Raw genomic sequence first — 23,203 nt, forward strand, 5'->3', positions numbered from 1 at the left:
ATTTGTAGGCCTAATGCAGTGTAGTTTCCAACAACTACTAAACGAGAGCCAGAAGATCGAAGCAATGGAGAGGAAACCTGGGGAACACCTTGGAGTGTAACACACCATCTCTCTACACCCCATACCCAATTTGTAGGCCTAATGCAGTGTAGTTTCCAACAACTACTAAACGAGAGCCAGAAGATCGAAGCAATGGAGAGGAAACCTGGGGAACACCTTGGAGTGGAACACACCATCTCTCTACACCCCATACCCAATTTGTAGGCCTAATGCAGTGTAGTTTCCAACAACTACTAAACGAGAGCCTGAAGATAGAAGCTCAGGAAAGGCAACCTGGAGAACACCTTGGAGTGGAACACACCGTCTCTACACCCCATAACCAATTTGTAGGCCTAATGCAGTGTAGTTTTCTACAACTACTAAACGAGAGTCGGAAGACCGAAGCAATGTGGACGAAACCTGGGGAACACCTTGGAGTGGAACACACCATCTCTCTACACCCCATACCCAATTTGTATGCCTAATGCAGTGTAGTTTTCTACAACTACTAAACGAGAGTCGGAAGACCGAAGCAATGTGGACGAAACCTGGGGCACACCTTGGGGCGGCAGACACCGTTAGTAGGCCCTACCAAAGTTGTACCCCCAATGCAGTTTTAAAATTCCTAGAGGCTGAAAACAAGACTATTGACGCTCAGCTTTTTTCAAAGGAACACAGCTGAATTGAGTGGCGCAGACAGACACAGGTAGTAGGCCTTAAACCAAAAATTGTGGCTCACTGCAGCTTAAAAAAGGTTACAGGGGTACACAGGCAGCATTGCTCTGGGCAGTGGAGGACAATTTCAATAGTGGACCGCAGACAGACTTTGTACGCCTACTATTAAAAAAAGGATGCTCTATGCAATAAAAAATAGGTTCCAGGGGTACACGGGCAGCAGTGGTCTGGTCAGTGTAGGAGTAGTAGAAAGAAGGGACCGCAGACAGGCTTCGAAGGCCTAACATAACAAAATAGGGCTGTTGGCAATTTAAAATTGCTTCCAGGGGTACACGGGCAGCAATGGTCTGGTCAGTGTAGTAGTAGTAGAAAGAAGGGACCGCAGACAGGCTTCGAAGGCCTAACATAACAAAATAGGGCTGTTGGCAATTTAAAATTGGTTCCAGGGGTACACGGGCAGCAGTGGTCTGGTCAGTGGAGGTCTAGTGGAAGGAGGGACCGCAGACAGGCTTCGAAGGCCTAACATAATAAAATTGGACAGGCTGTAGGCACTTTATAATTGGTTCCAGGAGTACACGGGCAGCTGTAGACAGGTCAGTGTAGTAATAGTTGAAAGAACGGGCCACAGACAGGCTTCGAAGGCCTAACATAATAAAATGGGCTGGCTGTAGGCAATTTAAAATTGGTTCCAGGGGTAGACGGGCAGCAGTGGTCTGGTCAGCGGAGGCCGATTGTAATGAGTGTCTGCCAGTTAGTAGTCCAAAACAATAAATAAATGTGAATGTCTCGCATTAAAACAAAACAAAAACACTAAAGGGTGCAATCATTAGGTTCAGGGGTGGGATCATCTGCGTAGTTTCAGACCTACTAATTTAGCGCAAAGTATTTACTGTGGTAAATAGAGGACACTGCCCCTGACTATGTTAAGTACCATCATACATGTCAACACAATGGTATTGTCAGTGGCAGGAATGGAAGGATGTCAGCGCATAGACTAAACATTGGTGGAAGTGTGAGAGATAACTGTGGAAGTGGTAGAGCAATGTTTGACCTGAGGTTGGGTGAACTCTCTTGTGGCCGGCGGTACAGGCCCAGGGCCCCTCATGTTACAACAGTGTGTCTGACGTTGGGTGCGCACCACCACCGCCAGAGACACTTTATTGTACTATGAGGGACCCAGTGGCAGTGCCGTAGACCAAAAGCGGGCACACCCACCTCTTCAGACAAACAGCACTCTCACGGGTGCTTGCGCCAAGTCGCTATACCACGGCCCGGTGTGGGGAGTTTGGCCATTTAAAGAGGTGTAAACATGTCGTATGCTGGACAATCAGCTGCAGCAAATTAGACATTAGAAAAGTAATTCACAGTAGTCCACAGGCAAGAGCTTTTCCTAGGAAAGCTAGGTGTCTGCCGGGCAAGGTGGGGCAAAAGAATTCGAAATCCAGTTGTGGTTCATTTTAATGAATGTTAGATCATCAACATTATGGGTAGCCAGACGAGTCCTTTTTTCAGTTAATATTGAACCTGCAACACTGAATACTCTTTCTGATAGGACACTAGCTGCCGGGCAAGCAAGCTCCTGCAATGCATATTCTGCCAATTCTGGCCAGGTGTCTAATTTTGATGCCCAGTAATCAAATGGGAATGACGGTTGAGGGAGAACATCGATAAGGGATGAAAAATAGTAACCATACTGGACAAATGTTGTCTCCTGTCACTTTGAATTGATGCAGCAGTACCTGTCCTGTCTGCGGTCATAGCAAAATCACTCCACAACCTGGTCAGAAAACCCCTCTGTCCAACGCCACTTCTGATGTGTGCACCCCTAACACTCCTGGTCTGCTGCCCCCTGGAGCTCGTGTGAGAACGATCACGTGCGCTGTGTGCTGGGAATGCCTGAAGCAAACGGTCAACAAGAGTTGATTGTTTGGTTGCTAATATTAGTTCCAAGTTCTCATGTGGCATAATATTTTGCAATTTGCCTTTATAGCGTGGATCAAGGAGGCAGGCCAACCAGTAATCGTCATCGTTCATCATTTTAGTAATGCGTGTGTCCCTTTTGAGGATATGTAAGGCATAATCCGCCATGTGGGCCAAAGTTCCAGTTGTCAAATCTGCGGTTGTGTTTGGTTGAGGGGCAGTTTCAGGCAAATCTACGTCACTTGTGTCCCTCAAAAAACCAGAACCCGGCATTGCCACGCAACCAATTTCCAGTGCCCCCGGGAAAGCTTCCTCATTAAAAATATACTCATCCCCATCATCCTCCTCGTCCTCCACCTCCTCTTCGCCCGCTACCTCGTCCTGTACACTGCCCTGACCAGATAATGGCTGACTGTCATCAAGGCTTTCCTCTTCCTCTGGTGCAGACGCCTGATCCTTTATGTGCGTCAAACTTTGCATCAGCAGACACATTAGGGAGATGCTCATGCTTATTATGGCGTTGTCTGCACTAACCAGCCGTGTGCATTCCTCAAAACACTGAAGGACTTGACACATGTCTTGTATCTTCGACCACTGCACACCTGACAACTCCATGTCTGCCATCCTACTGCCTGCCCGTGTATGTGTATCCTCCCACAAAAACATAACAGCCCGCCTCTGTTGGCACAGTCTCTGAAGCATGTGCAGTGTTGAGTTCCACCTTGTTGCAACGTCTATGATTAGGCGATGCTGGGGAAGGTTCAAAGACCGCTGATAGGTCTGCATACGGCTGGAGTGTACAGGCGAACGTCGGATATGTGAGCAAAGTCCACGCACTTTGAGGAGCAGGTCGGAGAACCCAGGATAAGTTTTCAATAAGCACTGCACCACCAGGTTTAAGGTGTGAGCCAGGCAAGGAATGTGTTTCAGTTGGGAAAGGGAGATGGCAGCCATGAAATTCCTTCCGTTATCACTCACTACCTTGCCTGCCTCAAGATCTACTGTGCCCAGCCACGACTGCGTTTCTTGCTGCAAGAACTCGGACAGAACTTCCGCGGTGTGTCTGTTGTCGCCCAAACACTTCATAGCCAATACAGCCTGCTGACGCTTGCCAGTAGCTGGCCCATAATGGGACAACTGGTGTGCAACAGTGTCAGCTGCCGATGGAGTGGTTGGGCGACTGCGGTCTGTGGAAGAGCTCTCGCTTCTGCAGGAGGACGAGGAGGAGGAGGAGGTGCGAACGCCTACAGCCAACTGTTTCCTAGACCGTGGGCTAGGCACAACTGTCCCGAAATTGATGTCCCCTGTGGACCCTGCATCCACCACATTCACCCAGTGTGCCGTGATGGACACGTAACGTCCCTGGCCATGCCTACTGGTCCATGCATCTGTAGTCAGGTGCACCTTTGTACTCACAGATTGCCTGAGTGCATGGACGATGCGCTGTTTAACATGTTGGTGCAGGGCTGGGATGGCTTTTCTGGAAAAAAGTGTCGACTGGGTAGCTCGTAGCGTGGTTCAGCGTACTCCATCAGGGCTTTGAAAGCTTCACTTTCAACTAACCGGTAGGGCATCATCTCTAACGAGATTAGTCTAGCTATGTGGGCGTTAAAACCCTGTGTACGTGGATGCGAGAATAAGTACTTCCTTTTTCTAACCAGAGTCTCATGTAGGGTGAGCTGGACTGGAGAGCTGGAGATCGTGGAACTAGCGGGTGTGCCGGTGGACATGGCAGACTGAGAGACGGTTGGAGACGGTATTGTTTCCGCCGGTGCCCTAGATGCAGTGTTTCCTCCTACAAAACTGGTGATTCCCTGACCCTGACTGCTTTGGGCTGGCAAAGAAACCTGCACAGATACTGCCGGTGGTGTGGAAAATCGTGGCCTTACAGTGACGGAAGGGATGTTGCGTTGCTGACTAGCTTCATTGGCCGAGGGTGCTACAACCTTAAGGGACGTTTGGTAGTTAGTCCAGGCTTGAAAATGCATGGTGGTTAATTGTCTATGCATGCAACTTGTATTGAGACTTTTCAGATTCTGACCTCTGCTTAAGCTAGTTGAACATTTTTGACAGATGACTTTGCGCTGATCAATTGGATGTTGTTTAAGAAAATGCCAGACTGCACTCTTCCTAGCATCGGATCCCTTTTCAGGGATTGCAGACTGAGCTTTAACCGGATGGCCACGCTGTCCTCCAACAGGTTTTGGCTTTGACACGCGTTTTGGGCCAGATACGGGCCCGGCAGATGGAACCTGTTGCGATGTTGATGCCTGCTGCGGCTCCTCCTCCACCTCCGCTTCTGATCTACTGCCGCCTGCACCCTGTTCCCCCAATGGCTGCCAATCGGGGTCAACAACTGGGTCATCTATTACCTCCTCTTCTAGCTCGTGTGCAACTTCGTCTGTGTCACCGTGTCGGTCGGTGGTATAGCGTTCGTGACGGGGCATCATAGTCTCATCAGGGTCTGATTGTGGATCAGTACCCTGAGAGGGCAATGTTGTGGTCTGAGTCAAAGGACCAGCATAGTAGTCTGGCTGTGGCTGTGCATCAGTGCACTCCATGTCAGAATCTACTTGTAATGGGCATGGCCTGTTAAGTGTTTCACTTTCTAAGCCAGGGACGGTATGTGTAAAGAGCTCTATGGAGTAACCCGTTGTGTCGCCTGCTGCATCCTTCTCTCTTGTTGTTGTTTTTGCTGAAGAGGACAAGGAAGTGACTTGTCCCTGACCGTGAACATCCACAAGCGACGCGCTGCTTTTACATTTACCAGTTTCAGAGGTAAAAGAGGAGGCAAAACAGCTAGAGGCTGAGTCTGCAAGGTAAGCCAAAACTTGCTGTTGCTGCTCCGGCTTTAAAAGCGGTTTTCCTACTCCCAGAAAAGAGAGCGTTCGAGGCCTTGTGTAGCCAGACGACGAACCTGGCTCCACAGCTCCAGACTTAGGTGGAATATTTTTTTTCCCACGACCACCTGATGCTCCACTACCACTACCATCATTACCAGCTGACAATGAACGCCCACGGCCACGACCTCTTGCACCAGACTTCCTCATTGTTTTAAAAACTTAACCAAAGTAACTTTATTTGTTTCTGTCAAACAACTTACATGGTGAGCTATAACTTCAGTATGATTTCAATATCCCTTTACAGGTTGGTGAGACCACAAGGAAAATCAGGCACAATGTTACACACTCTGTTTTCTGTGGCACCAAATCACAGAGATGCCACACACGCAGGACTGTCACTCAAGCACAAATGTCAATATTAATCTCCCACTGTTTTATTTATTTTATTTTTTTTCAGGGAGACTTTAGAAACAAAATAAAATAAATTGATTTTTTCAGAAAGAATTTAGAAACCAAATAAAATAAAATGATTTTTTCAAGGACAATTTAGAAACCAAATAAAAAAAATAAAATAAAGGCTTTCTATGCCCCACTGAGTGAGAGATGGCACACACAGGAGTCAGGAGTGGCACACAAGCCCAGAGGCCAATATTTTTCTCCCACTGATTGATGTAGTGATTTTTTCAGGTAGATTTTGGAACCCAAATCAAGCAAAAAAAAAAAATAGGCTTTCTATGGCCCACAATTTGAGAGAGAGAGAGATGGCACACCCAGGAGTCAAGACTGGCACACAAGCAGAAAGGGCAATATTAATCTCCCACTGTTTTATTTTTTATTTTTTTAAGGGAAACTTTAGAAACAAAATAAAATAAAATGATTTTTTTCAGAAAGAATTTAGAAACCAAATAAAATAAAATGATTTTTTCAAGGACAATTTAGAAACCAAATAAAAAAAATAAAATAAAGGCTTTCTATGGCCCACTGATGAAGAGAGATGGCACACACAGGAGTCAGGAGTGGCACACAAGCCCAGAGGCCAATATTTTTCTCCCACTGATTGATTTAGTGATTTTTTTCAGGTAGATTTTAGAACCCAAATCAAGCAAATAAATAAATAGGCTTTCTATGCCCCACTGAGTGAGAGACGGCACACACAGGAGTCAGGAGTGGCAAACAAGCCCAGTGGCCATTATTTTTCTCCCACTGATTGATGTAGTGATTTTTTCAGGTAGATTTTAGAACCCAAATCAAGCAAAAAAATAAATAGGCTTTCTATGGCCCACTGAGTGAGAGATGGCACACACAAGAGTCATGAGTGGCACACAAGCCCTGAGGCCAATATTTTTCTCCCACTGATTGATGTAGTGATTTTTTCAGGTAGATTTTAGAACCCAAATCAAGCAAAAAAATAAATAGGCTTTCTATGGCCCACTGAGTGAGAGATGGCACACACAAGAGTCATGAGTGGCACACAAGCCCTGAGGCCAATATTTTTCTCCCACTGATTGATGTAGTGATTTTTTCAGGTAGATTTTAGAACCCAAATCAAGCAAAAAAATTAATAGGCTTTCTATGGCCCACTGAGTGAGAGATGGCACACACAAGAGTCATGAGTGGCACACAAGCCCTGAGGCCAATATTTTTCTCCCACTGATTGATGTAGTGATTTTTTCAGGTAGATTTTAGAACCCAAATCAAGCAAAAAAATAAATAGGCTTTCTATGGCCCACTGAGTGAGAGATGGCACACACAAGAGTCATGAGTGGCACACAAGCCCTGAGGCCAATATTTTTCTCCCACTGATTGATGTAGTGATTTTTTCAGGTAGATTTTAGAACCCAAATCAAGCAAAAAAATTAATAGGGTTTCTATGGCCCACTGAGTGAGAGATGGCACACAGGAGTCAGGAGTGGCACACAAGCCCTGAGGCCAATATTTTTCTCCCACTGATTGATGTAGTGATTTTTTCAGGTAGATTTTAGAACCCAAATCAAGCAAAAAAATAAATAGGCTTTCTATGGCCCACTGAGTGAGAGATGGCACACACAGGAGTCAGGAGTGGCACACAAGCCCTGAGGCCAATATTTTTCTCCCACTGATTGATGTAGTGATTTTTTCAGGTAGATTTTAGAACCCAAATCAAGCAAAAAAATAAATAGGCTTTCTATGGCCCACTGAGTGAGAGATGGCACACACAGGAGTCAGGAGTGGCACACAAGCCCAGAGGCCAATATTTTTCTCCCACTGATTGATGTAGTGATTTTTTCAGGTAGATTTTGGAACCCAAATCAAGCAAAAAAAAAAGGCTTTCTATGGCCCACAATTTGAGAGAGAGAGATGGCACACCCAGGAGTCAGGAGTGGCACACAAGCCCTGAGGCCAATATTTTTCTCCCACTGATTGATGTAGTGATTTTTTCAGGTAGATTTTAGAACCCAAATCAAGCAAAAAAATAAATAGGCTTTCTATGGCCCACTGAGTGAGAGATGGCACACACAGGAGTCAGGAGTGGCACACAAGCCCAGAGGCCAATATTTTTCTCCCACTGATTGATGTAGTGATTTTTTCAGGTAGATTTTAGAACCCAAATCAAGCAAAAAAATAAATAGGCTTTCTATGGCCCACTGAGTGAGAGATGGCACACACAGGAGTCAGGAGTGGCACACAAGCCCTGAGGCCAATGTTTTTCTCCCACTGATTGATGTAGTGATTTTTTCAGGTAGATTTTAGAACCCAAATCAAGCAAAAAAATAAATATGCTTTCTATGGCCCACTGAGTGAGAGATGGCACACACAGGAGTCATGAGTGGCACACAAGCCCTGAGGCCAATATTTTTCTCCCACTGATTGATGTAGTGATTTTTTCAGGTAGATTTTAGAAGCCAAATCAAGCAAAAAGATAAATAGGCTTTCTATGGCCCACTGAGTGAGAGATGGCACACACAGGAGTCAGGAGTGGCACACAAGCCCTGAGGCCAATATTTTTCTCCCACTGTTTGATGTAGTGATTTTTTCAGGTAGATTTTAGAACCCAAATCAAGCAAAAAAATAAATAGGCTTTCTATGGCCCATTGAGTGAGAGATGGCACACACAGGAGTCAGGAGTGGCACACAAGCCCTGAGGCCAATATTTTTCTCCCACTGATTGATGTAGTGATTTTTTCAGGTAGATTTTAGAACCCAAATCAAGCAAAAAAATAAATAGGCTTTCTATGGCCCACTGAGTGAGAGATGGCACACACAGGAGTCAGGAGTGGCACACAAGCCCAGAGGCCAATATTTTTCTCCCACTGATTGATGTAGTGATTTTTTCAGGTAGATTTTGGAACCCAAATCAAGCAAAAAAAAAAAAGGCTTTCTATGGCCCACAATTTGAGAGAGAGGGATGGCACACCCAGGAGTCAAGACTGGCACACAAGCAGAAAGGGCAATATTAATCTCCCACTGTTTTATTTTTTATTTTTTTTCAGGGAGACTTTAGAAACAAAATAAAATAAAATGATTTTTTCAGAAAGAATTTAGAAACCAAATAAAATAAAATGATTTTTTCAAGGACAATTTAGAAACCAAATAAAAAAAAATAAAATAAAGGCTTTCTATGCCCCACTGAGTGACAGATGGCACACACAGGAGTCAGGAGTGGCACACAAGCCTAGAGGCCAATATTTTTCTCCCACTGATTGATGTAGTGATTTTTTCAGGTAGATTTTGGAACCCAAATCAAGCAAAAAAAAAAAAAAGCTTTCTATGGCCCACAATTTGAGAGAGAGAGAGAGATGGCACACCCAGGAGTCAAGACTGGCACAAAAGCAGAAAGGGCAATATTAATCTCCCACTGTTTTAATTTTTTTTTTTTCAGGGAGACTTTAGAAACAAAATAAAATAAAATGATTTTTGCAAGGACAATTTAGAAACCAAATAAAAAAAAATAAAATAAAGGCTTTCTATGGCCCACTGAGTGAGAGATGGCACACACAGGAGTCAGGAGTGGCACACAAGCCCAGAGGCCAATATTTTTCTCCCACTGGTTGATGTAGTGATTTTTTCAGGTAGATTTTAGAACCCAAATCAAGCAAAAAAATAAATAGGCTTTCTATGGCCCACTGAGTGAGAGATGGCACACACAGGAGTCAGGAGTGGCACACAAGCCCTGAGGCCAATATTTTTCTCCCACTGATTGATGTAGTGATTTTTTCAGGTAGATTTTAGAACCCAAATCAAGCAAAAAAATAAATAGGCTTTCTATGGCCCACTGAGTGAGAGATGGCACACACAGGAGTCAGGAGTGGCACACAAGCCCTGAGGCCAATATTTTTCTCCCACTGATTGATGTAGTGATTTTTTCAGGTAGATTTTAGAACCCAAATCAAGCAAAAAAGTAAATAGGCTTTCTATGGCCCACTGAGTGAGAGATGGCACACACAGGAGTCAGGAGTGGCACACAAGCCCTGAGGCCAATATTTTTCTCCCACTGATTGATGTAGTGATTTTTTCAGGTAGATTTTAGAACCCAAATCAAGCAAAAAAATAAATAGGCTTTCTATGGCCCACTGAGTGAGAGATGGCACACACAGGAGTCAGGAGTGGCACACAAGCCCAGAGGCCAATATTTTTCTCCCACTGATTGATGTACTGATTTTTTCAGGTAGATTTTAGAACCCAAATCAAGCAAAAAAATGAATAGGCTTTCTATGGCCCACTGAGTGAGAGATGGCACACACAGGAGTCAGGAGTGGCACACAAGCCCTGAGGCCAATATTTTTCTCCCACTGATTGATGTAGTGATTTTTTCAGGTAGAATTTAGAACCCAAATCAAGCAAAAAAATAAATAGGCTTTCTATGGCCCACTGAGTGAGAGATGGCACACACAGGAGTCAGGAGTGGCACACAAGCCCTGAGGCCAATATTTTTCTCCCACTGATTGATGTAGTGATTTTTTCAGGTAGATTTTAGAACCCAAATCAAGCAAAAAAATAAATAGGCTTTCTATTTCCCACTGAGTGAGAGATGGCACACACAGGAGTCAGGAGTGGCACACAAGCCCAGAGGCCAATATTTATCTCCCACTGATTGATTTAGTGATTTTTTCAGGTAGATTTTAGAACCCAAATCAAGCAAAAAAAATAGGCTTTCTATGCCCCACTGAGTGAGAGATGGCACACACAGGAGTCAGGAGTGGCACACAAGCCCAGAGGCCAACATTTTTCTCCCACTGATTGATGTAGTGATTTTTTCAGGTAGATTTTGGAACCCAAATCAAGCAAAAAAAAAAATAGGCTTTCTATGGCCCACAATTTGAGAGAGAGAGAGAGAGAGAGAGATGGCACACCCAGGAGTCAAGACTGGCACACAAGCAGAAAGGGCAATATTAATCTCCCACTGTTTTAATTATTTTTTTTTTTCAGGGAGACTTTAGAAACAAAATAAAATGATTTTTTCAGAAAGAATTTAGAAACCAAATAAAATAAAATGCTTTTTTCAAGGACAATTTAGAAACCAAATAAAAAAAATAAAATAAAGGCTTTCTATGGCCCACTGAGTGAGAGATGGCACACACAGGAGTCAGGAGTGGCACACAAGCCCAGAGGCCAATATTTTTCTCCCACTGATTGATGTAGTGATTTTTTCAGGTAGATTTTAGAACCCAAATCAAGCAAAAAAATAAATAGGCTTTCTGTGGCCCACTGAGTGAGAGATGGCACACACAGTAGTCAGGAGTGGCACACAAGCCCTGAGGCCAATATTTTTCTCCCACTGATTGATGTAATGATTTTTTCAGGTAGATTTTAGAACCCAAATCAAGCAAAAAAAATAAATAGGCTTTCTATGGCCCACTGAGTGAGAGATGGCACACACAGGAGTCAGGAGTGGCACACAAGCCCTGAGGCCAATATTTTTCTCCCACTGATTGATGTAGTGATTTTTTCAGGTAGATTTTAGAACCCAAATCAAGCAAAAAATTAAATAGGCTTTCTATGGCCCACTGAGTGAGAGATGGCACACACAGGAGTCAGGAGTGGCACACAAGCCCAGAGGCCAATATTTATCTCCCACTGATTGATGTAGTGATTTTTTCAGATAGATTTTAGAACCCAAATCAAGCAAAAAAATAAATAGGCTTTCTATGGCCCACTGAGTGAGAGATGGCACACACAGGAGTCAGGAGTGGCACACAAGCCCTGAGGCCAATATTTTTCTCCCACTGATTGATGTAGTGATTTTTTCAGGTAGATTTTAGAACCCAAATCAAGCAAAAAAATAAGTAGGCTTTCTATGGCCCACTGAGTGAGAGATGGCACACACAGGAGTCAGGAGTGGCACACAAGCCCAGAGGCCAATATTTATCTCCCACTGATTGATTTAGTGATTTTTTCAGGTAGATTTTAGAACCCAAATCAAGCAAAAAAATAAATAGGCTTTCTATGGCCCACTGAGTGAGAGATGGCACACACAGGAGTCAGGAGTGGCACACAAGCACTGAGGCCAATATTTTTCTCCCACTGATTGATGTAGTGATTTTTTCAGGTAGATTTTAGAACCCAAATCAAGCAAAAAAATAAATAGGCTTTCTATGGCCCACTGCGTGAGAGATGGCACACACATGAGTCAGGAGTGGCACACAAGCCCTGAGGCCAATATTTTTCTCCCACTGATTGATGTATTGCTTTTTTCAGTTAGATTTTAGAACCCAAATCAAGCAAAAAAATAAATAGGCTTTCTATGGCCCACTGAGTGAGAGATGGCACACACAGGAGTCAGGAGTGGCACACAAGCCCAGAGGCCAATATTTTTCTCCCACTGATTGATGTAGTGATTTTTTCAGGTAGATTTTGGAACCCAAATCAAGCAAAAAAAAAAAGGCTTTCTATGGCCCACAATTTGAGAGAGAGAGAGAGATGGCACACCCAGGAGTCAAGACTGGCACACAAGCAGAAAGGGCAATATTAATCTCCCACTGTTTTATTTATTTATTTTTTTTCAGGGAGACTTTAGAAACAAAATAAAATAAAATGATTTTTTCAGAAAGAATTTAGAAACCAAATAAAATAAAATGATTTTTTCAAGGACAATTTAGAAACCAAATAAAAAAAAATAAAATAAAGGCTTTCTATGCCCCACTGAGTGACAGATGGCACACACAGGAGTCAGGAGTGGCACACAAGCCTAGAGGCCAATATTTTTCTCCCACTGATTGATGTAGTGATTTTTTCAGGTAGATTTTGGAACCCAAATCAAGCAAAAAAAAAAATAGGCTTTCTATGGCCCACAATTTGAGAGAGAGAGAGAGAGAGATGGCACACCCAGGAGTCAAGACTGGCACAAAAGCAGAAAGGGCAATATTAATCTCCCACTGTTTTAATTTTTTTTTTTTCAGGGAGACTTTAGAAACAAAATAAAATAAAATGATTTTTTCAGAAAGAATTTAGAAACCAAATAAAAAAAATGATTTTTGCAAGGACAATTTAGAAACCAAATAAAAAAAATAAAATAAAGGCTTTCTATGGCCCACTGAGTGAGAGATGGCACACACAGGAGTCAGGAGTGGCACACAAGCCCTGAGGCCAATATTTTTCTCCCACTGATTGATGTATTGCTTTTTTCAGTTAGATTTTAGAACCCAAATCAAGCAAAAAAATAAATAGGCTTTCTATGGCCCACTGAGTGAGAGATGGCACACACAGGAGTCAGGAGTGGCACACAAGCCCAGAGGCCAATATTTTTCTCCCACTGATTGATGTAGTGATTTTTTCAGGTAGATTTTGGAACCCAAATCAAGCAAAAAAAAAAAGGCTTTCTATGGCCCACAATTTGAGAGAGAGAGAGAGATGGCACACCCAGGAGTCAAGACTGGCACACAAGCAGAAAGGGCAATATTAATCTCCCACTGTTTTATTTATTTATTTTTTTTCAGGGAGACTTTAGAAACAAAATAAAATAAAATGATTTTTTCAGAAAGAATTTAGAAACCAAATAAAATAAAATGATTTTTTCAAGGACAATTTAGAAACCAAATAAAAAAAAATAAAATAAAGGCTTTCTATGCCCCACTGAGTGACAGATGGCACACACAGGAGTCAGGAGTGGCACACAAGCCTAGAGGCCAATATTTTTCTCCCACTGATTGATGTAGTGATTTTTTCAGGTAGATTTTGGAACCCAAATCAAGCAAAAAAAAAAATAGGCTTTCTATGGCCCACAATTTGAGAGAGAGAGAGAGAGAGATGGCACACCCAGGAGTCAAGACTGGCACAAAAGCAGAAAGGGCAATATTAATCTCCCACTGTTTTAATTTTTTTTTTTCAGGGAGACTTTAGAAACAAAATAAAATAAAATGATTTTTTCAGAAAGAATTTAGAAACCAAATAAAAAAAATGATTTTTGCAAGGACAATTTAGAAACCAAATAAAAAAAATAAAATAAAGGCTTTCTATGGCCCACTGAGTGAGAGATGGCACACACAGGAGTCAGGAGTGGCACACAAGCCCAGAGGCCAATATTTTTCTCCCACTGGTTGATGTAGTGATTTTTTCAGGTAGATTTTAGAACCCAAATCAAGCAAAAAAATAAATAGGCTTTCTATGGCCCACTGAGTGAGAGATGGCACACACAGGAGTCAGGAGTGGCACACAAGCCCTGAGGCCAATATTTTTCTCCCACTGATTGATGTAGTGATTTTTTCAGGTAGATTTTAGAACCCAAATCAAGCAAAAAAATAAATAGGCTTTCTATGGCCCACTGAGTGAGAGATGGCACACACAGGAGTCAGGAGTGGCACACAAGCCCTGAGGCCAATATTTTTCTCCCACTGATTGATGTAGTGATTTTTTCAGGTAGATTTTAGAACCCAAATCAAGCAAAAAAGTAAATAGGCTTTCTATGGCCCACTGAGTGAGAGATGGCACACACAGGAGTCAGGAGTGGCACACAAGCCCTGAGGCCAATATTTTTCTCCCACTGATTGTTGTAGTGATTTTTTCAGGTAGATTTTAGAACCCAAATCAAGCAAAAAAATAAATAGGCTTTCTATGGCCCACTGAGTGAGAGATGGCACACACATGAGTCAGGAGTGGCACACAAGCCCAGAGGCCAATATTTTTCTCCCACTGATTGATGTACTGATTTTTTCAGGTAGATTTTAGAACCCAAATCAAGCAAAAAAATGAATAGGCTTTCTATGGCCCACTGAGTGAGAGATGGCACACACAGGAGTCAGGAGTGGCACACAAGCCCTGAGGCCAATATTTTTCTCCCACTGATTGATGTAGTGATTTTTTCAGGTAGAATTTAGAACCCAAATCAAGCAAAAAAATAAATAGGCTTTCTATGGCCCACTGAGTGAGAGATGGCACACACAGGAGTCAGGAGTGGCACACAAGCCCTGAGGCCAATATTTTTCTCCCACTGATTGATGTAGTGATTTTTTCAGGTAGATTTTAGAACCCAAATCAAGCAAAAAAATAAATAGGCTTTCTATTTCCCACTGAGTGAGAGATGGCACACACAGGAGTCAGGAGTGGCACACAAGGCCAGAGGCCAATATTTATCTCCCACTGATTGATGTAGTGATTTTTTCAGGTAGATTTTAGAACCCAAATCAAGCAAAAAAAATAGGCTTTCTATGCCCCACTGAGTGAGAGATGGCACACACAGGAGTCAGGAGTGGCACACAAGCCCAGAGGCCAATATTTTTCTCCCACTGATTGATGTAGTGATTTTTTCAGGTAGATTTTGGAACCCAAATCAAGCAAAAAAAATAAATAGGCTTTCTATGGCCCACAATTTGAGAGAGAGAGAGAGAGAGAGAGATGGCACACCCAGGAGTCAAGACTGGCACACAAGCAGAAAGGGCAATATTAATCTCCCACTGTTTTAATTATTTTTTTTTTTTCAGGGAGACTTTAGAAACAAAATAAAATAAAATGATTTTTTCAGAAGAATTTAGAAACCAAAGAAAATAAAATGCTTTTTTCAAGGACAATTTAGAAACCAAATAAAAAAAATAAAATAAAGGCTTTCTATGGCCCACTGAGTGAGAGATGGCACACACAGGAGTCAGGAGTGGCACACAAGCGTTGAGGCCAATATTTTTCTCCCACTGATTGATGTAGTGATTTTTTCAGGTAGATTTTAGAACCCAAATCAAGCAAAAAAATAAATAGGCTTTCTATGGCCCACTGAGTGAGAGATGGCACACACAGGAGTCAGGAGTGGCACACAAGCCCAGAGGCCAATATTTATCTCCCACTGATTGATGTAGTGATTTTTTCAGGTAGATTTTAGAACCCAAATCAAGCAAAAAAATAAATAGGCTTTCTATGGCCCACTGAGTGAGAGATGGCACACACAGGAGTCAGGAGTGGCACACAAGCCCTGAGGCCAATATTTTTCTCCCACTGATTGATGTAGTGATTTTTTCAGGTAGATTTTAGAACCCAAATCAAGCAAAAAAATAAATAGGCTTTCTATGGCCCACTGAGTGAGAGATGGCACACACAGGAGTCAGGAGTGGCACACAAGCCCAGAGGCCAATATTTATCTCCCACTGATTGATGTAGTGATTTTTTCAGGTAGATTTTAGAACCCAAATCAAGCAAAAAAATAAATAGGCTTTCTATGGCCCACTGAGTGAGAGATGGCACACACAGGAGTCAGGAGTGGCACACAAGCCCTGAGGCCAATATTTTTCTCCCACTGATTGATGTTGTGATTTTTTCAGGTAGATTTTAGAACCCAAATCAAGCAAAACAATAAATAGGCTTTCTATGGCCCACTGAGTGAGAGATGGCACACACAGGAGTCAGGAGTGGCACACAAGCCCAGAGGCCAATATTTATCTCCCACTGATTGATTTAGTGATTTTTTCAGGTAGATTTTAGAACCCAAATCAAGCAAAAAAATAAATAGGCTTTCTATGGCCCACTGAGTGAGAGATGGCACACACAGGAGTCAGGAGTGGCACACAAGCACTGAGGCCAATATTTTTCTCCCACTGATTGATGTAGTGATTTTTTCAGGTAGATTTTAGAACCCAAATCAAGCAAAAAAATAAATAGGCTTTCTATGGCCCACTGAGTGAGAGATGGCACACACAGGAGTCAGGAGTGGCACACAAGCCCTGAGGCCAATATTTTTCTCCCACTGATTGATGTATTGATTTTTTCAGTTAGATTTTAGAACCCAAATCAAGCAAAAAAATAAGTAGGCTTTCTATGGCCCACTGAGTGAGAGATGGCACACACAGGAGTCAGGAGTGGCACACAAGCCCAGAGGCCAATATTTTTCTCCCACTGACTGATGTAGTGATTTTTTCAGGTAGATTTTGGAACCCAAATCAAGCAAAAAAAAAAAAAAAAGGCTTTCTATGGCCCACAATTTGAGAGAGAGAGAGAGATGGCACACCCAGGAGTCAAGACTGGCACACAAGCAGAAAGGGCAATATTAATCTCCCACTGTTTTATTTTTTTTTTTTTTCAGGGAGACTTTAGAAACAAAATAAAATAAAATGATTTTTTCAGAAAGAATTTAGAAACCAAATAAAATAAAATGATTTTTTCAAGGACAATTTAGAAACCAAATAAAAAAAATAAAATAAAGGCTTTCTATGCCCCACTGAGTGAGAGATGGCACACACAGGAGTCAGGAGTGGCACACAAGCCCAGAGGCCAATATTTTTCTCCCACTGATTGATGTAGTGATTTTTTCAGGTAGATTTTGGAACCCAAATCAAGCAAAAAAAAATAGGCTTTCTATGGCCCACAATTTGAGAGAGAGAGAGAGAGATGGCACACCCAGGAGTCAAGACTGGCACACAAGCAGAAAGGGCAACATTAATCTCCCACTGTTTTTTTTATTTTTTTTTTTCAGGGAGACTTTAGAAACAAAATAAAATAAAATGATTTTTTCAGAAAGAATTTAGAAACCAAATAAAAAAAATGATTTTTTCAAGGACAATTTAGAAACCAAATAAAAAAATAAAATAAAGGCTTTCTATGGCCCACTGAGTGAGAGATGGCACACACAGGAGTCAGGAGTGGCACACAAGCCCAGAGGCCAATATTTTTCTCCCACTGATTGATGTAGTGATTTTTTCAGGTAGATTTTAGAACCAAAATCAAGCAAAAAAATAAATTGGCTTTCTATGGCCCACTGAGTGAGAGATGGCACACACAGGAGTCAGGAGTGGCACACAAGCCCTGAGGCCAATATTTTTCTCCCACTGATTGATGTAGTGATTTTTTCAGGTAGATTTTAGAACCCAAATCAAGCAAAAAATAAATAGGCTTTCTATGGCCCACTGAGTGAGAGATGGCACACACAGGAGTCAGGAGTGGCACACAAGCCCTGAGGCCAATATTTTTCTCCCACTGATTGATGTAGTGATTTTTTCAGGTAGATTTTAGAACCCAAATCAAGCAAAAAAATAAATAGGGTTTCTATGGCCCACTGAGTGAGAGATGGCACACACAGGAGTCAGGAGTGGCACACAAGCCCTGAGGCCAATATTTTTCTCCCACTGATTGATGTAGTGATTTTTTCAGGTAGATTTTAGAACCCAAATCAAGCAAAAAAATAAATAGGCTTTCTATGGCCCACTGAGTGAGAGATGGCACACACAGGAGTCAGGAGTGGCACACAAGCCCAGAGGCCAATATTTTTCTCCCACTGATTGATGTAGTGATTTTTTCAGGTAGATTTTAGAACCCAAATCAAGCAAAAAAATAAATAGGCTTTCTATGGCCCACTGAGTGAGAGATGGCACACACAGGAGTCAGGAGTGGCACACAAGCCCTGAGGCCAATATTTTTCTCCCACTGATTGATGTAGTGATTTTTTCAGGTAGATTTTAGAACCCAAATCAAGCAAAAAAATAAATAGGCTTTCTATTTCCCACTGAGTGAGAGATGGCACACACAGGAGTCAGGAGTGGCACACAAGCCCAGAGGCCAATATTTATCTCCCACTGATTGATTTAGTGATTTTTTCAGGTAGATTTTAGAACCCAAATCAAGCAAAAAAAAAATAGGCTTTCTATGCCCCACTGAGTGAGAGATGGCACACACAGGAGTCAGGAGTGGCACACAAGCCCAGAGGCCAATATTTTTCTCCCACTGATTGATGTAGTGATTTTTTCAGGTAGATTTTGGAACCCAAATCAAGCAAAAAAAAAAAATAGGCTTTCTATGGCCCACAATTTGAGAGAGAGAGAGAGAGATGGCACACCCAGGAGTCAAGACTGGCACACAAGCAGAAAGGGCAATATTAATCTCCCACTGTTTTATTTTATTTTTTTTTTCAGGGAGACTTTAGAAACAAAATAAAATAAAATGATTTTTTCAGAAAGAATTTAGAAATCAAATAAAATAAAATGCTTTTTTCAAGGACAATTTAGAAACCAAATAAAAAAAATAAAATAAAGGCTTTCTATGGCCCACTGAGTGAGAGATGGCACACACAGGAGTCAGGAGTGGCACACAAGCCCAGAGGCCAATATTTTTCTCCCACTGATTGATGTAGTGATTTTTTTAGGTAGATTTTAGAACCCAAATCAAGCAAAAAAATAAATAGGCATTTCTATGTCCCACTGAGTGAGAGATGGCACACACAGGAGTCAGGAGTGGCACACAAGCCCTGAGGCCAATATTTTTCTCCCACTGATTGATGTAGTGATTTTTTCAGGTAGATTTTAGAACCCAAATCAAGCAAAAAAAATAAATAGGCTTTCTATGGCCCACTGAGTGAGAGATGGCACACACAGGAGTCAGGAGTGGCACACAAGCCCTGAGACCAATATTTTTCTCCCACTGATTGATGTAGTGATTTTTTCAGGTAGATTTTAGAACCCAAATCAAGCAAAAAAATAAATAGGCTTTCTATGCCCCACTGAGTGAGAGATGGCACACACAGGAGTCAGGAGTGGCACACAAGCCCAGAGGCCAATATTTATCTCCCACTGATTGATGTAGTGATTTTTTCAGGTAGATTTTAGAACCCAAATCAAGCAAAAAAATAAATAGCCTTTCTATGGCCCACTGAGTGAGAGATGGCACACACAGGGATGGCACTCTAGCAGAAATGCCAATCTTAATCTCCCACAAAAAATAAAAAAAACAGGGACTGTCCTACAATTACTATCTCCCTGCAGTAATCTCAGCCAGGTATGGCAGGCAGCAATAAAGAGTGGACTGATGCACAAATGAAATAAAAAGTGTGGACAAACAAACAAGATAGCTGTGCAGAACAACAGGATTTGTGCTTTAAAAAAAGCAGTTGGTTTGCACAGCGGCGTACACACAGCAATGCAGCTATCAGGGAGCCTTCTAGGGCAGCCCAATGAGCTACAGCGCTGAGAAAAAAAAAAAAATGTAGCTTCCACTGTCCCTGCACACCGAAGGTGGTGTTGGACTGTGGAAATCGCTACAGCACAAGCGGTTTGGTGGTTAATGGACCCTGCCTAACGCTATCCCTGCTTCTGACGAAGCGGCAGCAACCTCTCCCTAAGCTCAGATCAGCAGCAGTAAGATGGCGGTCGGCGGGAACGCCCCTTTATAGCCCCTGTGACGCCGCAGACAGCAAGCCAATCACTGCAATGCCCTTCTCTAAGATGGTGGGGACCAGGACCTACAGTGGGGCAAAAAAGTATTTAGTCAGTCAGCAATAGTGCAAGTTCCACCACTTAAAAAGATGAGAGGCGTCTGTAATTTACATCATAGGTAGACCTCAACTATGGGAGACAAACTGAGAAAAAAAATCCAGAAAATCACATTGTCTGTTTTTTTAATATTTTATTTGCATATTATGGTGGAAAATAAGTATTTGGTCAGAAACAAACAATCAAGATTTCTGGCTCTCACAGACCTGTAACTTCTTCTTTAAGAGTCTCCTCTTTCCTCCACTCATTACCTGTACTAATGGCACCTGATTAAACTTGTTATCAGTATAAAAAGACACCTGTGCACACCCTCAAACAGTCTGACTCCAAACTCCACTATGGTGAAGACCAAAGAGCTGTCAAAGGACACCAGAAACAAAATTGTAGCCCTGCACCAGGCTGGGAAGACTGAATCTGCAATAGCCAACCAGCTTGGAGTGAAGAAATCAACAGTGGGAGCAATAATTAGAAAATGGAAGACATACAAGACCACTGATAATCTCCCTCGATCTGGGGCTCCACGCAAAATCCCACCCCGTGGGGTCAGAATGATCACAAGAACGGTGAGCAATAATCCCAGAACCACGCGGGGGGACCTAGTGAATGAACTGCAGAGAGCTGGGACCAATGTAACAAGGCCTACCATAAGTAACACACTACGCCACCATGGACTCAGATCCTGCAGTGCCAGACGTGTCCCACTGCTTAAGCCAGTACATGTCCGGGCCCGTCTGAAGTTTGCTAAAGAGCATTTGGATGATCCAGAGGAGTTTTGGGAGAATGTCCTATGGTCTGATGAAACCAAACTGGAACTGTTTGGTAGAAACACAACTTGTCGTGTTTGGAGGAAAAAGAATACTGAGTTGCATCCATCAAACACCATACCTACTGTAAAGCATGGTGGTGGAAACATCATGCTTTGGGGCTGTTTCTCTGCAAAGGGGCCAGGACGACTGATCCGGGTACATGAAAGAATGAATGGGGCCATGTATCGTGAGATTTTGAGTGCAAACCTCCTTCCATCAGCAAGGGCATTGAAGATGAAACGTGGCTGGGTCTTTCAACATGACAATGATCCAAAGCACACCGCCAGGGCAACGAAGGAGTGGCTTCGTAAGAAGCATTTCAAGGTCCTGGAGTGGCCTAGCCAGTCTCCAGATCTCAACCCTATAGAAAACCTTTGGAGGGAGTTGAAAGTCCGTGTTGCCAAGCGAAAAGCCAAAAACATCACTGCTCTAGAGGAGATCTGCATGGAGGAATGGGCCAACATACCAACAACAGTGTGTGGCAACCTTGTGAAGACTTACAGAAAACGTTTGACCTCTGTCATTGCCAACAAAGGATATATTACAAAGTATTGAGATGAAATTTTGTTTCTGACCAAATACTTATTTTCCACCATAATATGCAAATAAAATATTAAAAAAACAGACAATGTGATTTTCTGGATTTTTTTTTCTCAGTTTGTCTCCCATAGTTGAGGTCTACCTATGATGTAAATTACAGACACCTCTCATCTTTTTAAGTGGTGGAACTTGCACTATTGCTGACTGACTAAATACTTTTTTGCCCCACTGTATGTCATCACGCTGCCCACACTCTGCGTTCACCTTCATTGGCTGAGAAATGGCGCTTTTCGCGTCATTGAAACGCGACTTTGGCGTGAAAGTCGCGTACCACATGGCCGACTCCACACAGGGGTCGGATCGGGTTTCATGAAACCCGACTTTGCCAAAAGTCGGCGACTTTTGAAAATGAACGACCCGTTTCGCTCAACCCTAGTGGCCAGTGTAATATACTGCGTGGGCTGTGTTATATACTATGTGGCCTGTGTGATATACTGCGTGGGTTGTGTTATATACTGCGTGGACTGTATTATATACTACGTGGGCAGTGTTATATACTGCGTGGGCTGTTATATATTACGCGGGCTGTGTTATATACTATGTGGCTGTGCTATAGACTGCGTGTCTGCTATATACTACATGGCTCCTATATACTACGTGGCCTGTGCTATACACTATGTGGCTGCTATATACATACATACATATGCTAGAATACCCGATGCATTAGAATTAGGCCACCATCTAGTTGTATTATAACCAACAAGCTTAGTGCCTCCATCTTGATAGCCAAATGGAACTGTTACAAATTGTATGTACTGCTATTTAACCATTAAGTTTATGCCCTCATTGAGACAGTCTAATCATTATGCTCATAGCTCTCAACAAAAATACAACACTTAACCCTGTAATTTCTATATCTATCACTGAGCCACCTGCAAAGTATGTCCACTCTAGTTTTGACATGCATTTGTATTGTCTGGATACTCCTGGGTAGTGTTGAGCGATACCGTCCGATACTTGAAAGTATCGGTATCGGATAGTATCGGCCGATACCCGAAAAATATCGGATATCGCCGATACCGATATCCGATACCAATACAAGTCAATGGGACATCAAGTATCGGAAGGTATTCTCATGGTTCCCAGGGTCTGAAGGAGAGGAAACTCTCCTTCAGGCCCTGGGATCCATAGGGATGTGTAAAATAAAGAATTAAAATAAAAAATATTGATATGCTCACCTCTCCGGCGGCCCCTGGACTTCACGCTGCTAACCGGGAGGCTTCTTTGTTTAAAAAGCGCGCCTTTCGGACCTGTGAATGACGTCCCGGCTTCTGATTGGTCGCGTGCCGCCCATGTGACCGGCACGCGACCAATCAGAGGCCGCGACGTCATTCGCAGGTCCTCAATTCCTAGAATTAGCAGTTTTGTGAATGAGAATGACGTCGCGGCTTCTGATTGGCCGCGTGCCGCCCATGTGACCGGCACCCGGCCAATCAGAAGCCGCGACGTCATTCTCATTCACAAAACTGCTAATTATAGGAATTGAGGACCTGCGAATGACGTCGCGGCCTCTGATTGGTCGCGTGCCGGTCACATGGGCGGCACGCGACCAATCAGAAGCCGGGACGTCATTCACAGGTCCGAAAGGCGCGCTTTTTAAACAAAGAAGCCTCCCGGTTAGCAGTGTGAAGTCCAGGGGCCGCCGGAGAGGTGAGCATATCAATATTTT

Source organism: Ranitomeya imitator, chromosome 2, assembly GCF_032444005.1.
Source record: "Ranitomeya imitator isolate aRanImi1 chromosome 2, aRanImi1.pri, whole genome shotgun sequence".
Lineage (NCBI taxonomy): Eukaryota > Metazoa > Chordata > Amphibia > Anura > Dendrobatidae > Ranitomeya > Ranitomeya imitator.